General features: G+C 49.8%; 1 pseudogene; it reads right to left on the reverse strand.

The window, feature by feature from the left end:
* Positions 1-275: 275 nt before the first annotated feature.
* On the reverse strand, positions 276-1227 carry LOC148519934 (uncharacterized; annotated as a pseudogene).
* Between the last annotated feature and the right edge of the window lie 2022 nt (positions 1228-3249).

The following is a 3249-nucleotide window of genomic DNA, read 5'->3' on the forward strand; positions in this document are numbered from 1 at the left end:
CAAAATATAAAGGAGTGATCGACAAACTAAATGGGCTTACAATCCTGGATACCACCTGCAATACACAGAAAAATACATGAGATACTACAACTAAATTATTGCAGAGGGAGATGGTTAGAGGGGGAAGGAAGGCTTGACCCGAGGTAAAAACCTACAAAAAACCTGCTGGATCTTTTCATTTTTAGACTATCATATTCATAATTTGTTTTTTGTAGATAACCAATCATTGTCCAATGCAGTGTAAAAAACAGGGCAAAATCCCCCGAGACCCCCACCTAAAAGGTGACGAGTTGGCCGTAGCACTCAAGCCTGTAACAAGTACATAAAGATTCCACACGAACATATCTTCTGAATGCGTTGGACTTCCACCATCCCAGGGCCTGGATCTCCTGTGGAGAAGAACCTGAAGAAGCTGCAAAAGTCACCGCGCCAATCCGAAAGGAATGCGTACCGAACTCCAAGGTGGAAAGACCGATGTGCCGGATGCAACGATTGAAAACTGACCGAAACTGAAATTTAGTTAGAGGGGAACCATCTAAATGCATGAGCCAAGCCCCTTCAAGCACGGGGCGGCAATTGCTATACTGGGACGCAATGTGCATCGGACAGATCCCCTCCACCGGATAGGATCGCAGGGGCACCCATCGACCCCTGCCAATCTGATCAGTCTTAGACCGTTGAATCTGGCAGAGCATGGAGCCATGAAGGACAACATGAGATTGCAGCAGCGGGGGAGGGGCGGAACGCGACTGTGCCACCAACTCGCTGATGCGAAATGCCCCATGGAAGGCTATCGCAAAAGCGAGTCGGAAAAGTGACGCTTCAAAAGGGGATGAACATATAACTGGCAAACACTCAATTAACCGTACTAATAGGTCCGGACCAATGGGGCGTCGACGATCATCCGCCGTCGGGCGTGCGTGCGACCAGCCTCTAAGAGCCTTTTGGATAAAAAAGCCCTTAGTGACATCTTTACTTCCTGCCAGTTGCAAAAAGAAGGAAATGCCTCTGGGCCACATAAGCCCGCGAACTGCCGTCACCAAACAGACTCCACACAAATTCTAGCATGAGTGTACGTTTGGAAGTACCTGCTGATCTCCTACTCTGTAAGAAGCATTCCCATTGGTGCCATGAGGCCTGATACGCAGTCAAGGTCCGAGGGGCCACGGACCGATGTGCAAGATGCTCCATGCCGGTTTGATAATCTGCCAACAATGAGACGGACATGATTCACCTCTTAAAGCTGCTGTGGGGGCCAATGTCCTGAACCTCACCCAATCCTGTCTAGACAGCGTGTCAGCGATAGCATTGTCAACCCCAGGTACGTGCCTGGCGGTAAAGCTAATATTCATTTGCAATGTGCACAGCACCAGGTAAGCTAAGAGTTGCAGCACCGGGAGACACGAGGATCTTTGGTTGTTGATGGCCTGTACAACCTCCAAATTATCAGACCAGAACACAACTGACTGATCGCGCAACCGTCAACCTCAGAGTTCAAGGGATACAATAATGGGAAAGAGCTCGAGGAGAAGCAAGTTTGTGGTCAGTCCTGACCTTACCCACTCCTGGCCATTTGGCGAAGCACCAAGACCCATTCAAGAAGGTCCCAAAACCAGAGGAACCGGCAGCGTCTATGAAGAGTTGCAGGCCACGGTTCGTTTAAGGAACTGATGGCCAAATACGCACCCCATTGAACTCTGACAGAAAAACATCCCAAACGGCGAGATCAAGTTTTTGTTCCGCGGACAGACGCAGAAAATGATGAGGTAAATGCAAAGTCCCTAAAGCACACTGTAGCTTGCGGCAGAAGACCCTCCCCATAGGGATAACCTTGCAAGCAAAGTTCAGCAATCCAAGAAAGGATTGACCCTGTCTGAGAGTGACCTTCCCTGATGCTAGGGCAAGGAGGATGGCATCCTTCAAATGACGAACTTTGTCCTGAGGCAGGCGACAACACCCAACGACAGTATCGATCTCAATACCTAAGAAGATTAAACAAGTGGAAGGATCTTCCATCTTGTCATGCGCGATTGGGACCCCAAAATCCGTGAAGAGAGCTTGCAGCAAAAAAAGGCGATCGCAATGATCAGAATTGGAAGGACCCACACATAAAAAATCATCTAAGTAGTGAGCCAGACCCACCTCACCAGAGCCCGTGGTTATTCACCAATGGAGGAAGGAACAAAATCGCTCGAAGAAAGCACATGATGCTGAGCAACCCATCGGGAGACATTTATCCAACTACTACCCATCCACCAGCCTAAAACCCATGAAACGGAAGGAATCCGGATGCAAAGGTAACAGCCTGAATGCGGATTCGATATCCTCTTTGGCTAAAAGTGAGCCAGCGCCGGAAGCGCAAACCAGCCTTAGAGCCGCGTCAAACGATTGATAATGTAAGGAACATTCATCCTCGGCAACGGCATCGTTGACCGACATTCCTGGGGGGTGGGACAGATGTTGGATAAGCCGGTAACTACCAGGGTTTTTTTTGGGAACCACTCCGACAGGGGAAAGAATCAAGCCCGTCCCCGGAGGTAAATCAAAAGGCCCAATCATGCCCCCTAGACTGACCTCCTTCATCACCTTGTCTTTAACTATTTGTGGTAAAGCGTAGGCAGAATGGAGATTCCTAGGAAATCCTGAACTTACTGCTCCCAAAACTGGAAGGCGAAACCCCTCTGTAAACCCGGAGTGTCAAAATTCTGCGTCATCGCATACAGGATACCAATTAAGCCACCTGGCCATGGTATCCATCCGAATCGGGGACAAAGCCTTACTTAGAGGATCAGGGGTAACCCACTTAGATGCGGGCCCAGAGCCAGCTGCCGGGGGACCCCCTCTGTTTCTGGGGCAATACTTGCTGGGGTGGGCTGCGTTGCAACGGATACAGAGGTGGTGAAAACGACACCGACCCCCCATCGTGCAGTTGCCGTGGTTGAAGGCGAAACACTTTCCTTTCACCTGATTATTACTAGTAGTCCTTGCGGGCAATGGGGTCGCGGATTGCACCTGACGACCTTGGGTCGGTTCAGGCGTACCCCCCGCAGACTGAGAAACCTCCATCCAGACTTCTACATCCTTACAACCCAGCTCAAGATTTACCACCCTGTCCTGTTTCCTGCGAAATTCCTCATCATAGTGAAGCCAGGCCGCACCTCGAGACGACCGGAAAAGACCGTGAATCAAGTGGAGGTATCGAATAACAGTAAGGTATTTGGACGGTCTAGTTTTTAAATAGCAGGCAGA

The sequence above is a fragment of the Taudactylus pleione genome, unplaced genomic scaffold (genome assembly GCF_031769625.1).
Source record: "Taudactylus pleione unplaced genomic scaffold, aTauple2 ptg000179l, whole genome shotgun sequence".
NCBI lineage: Eukaryota > Metazoa > Chordata > Amphibia > Anura > Myobatrachidae > Taudactylus > Taudactylus pleione.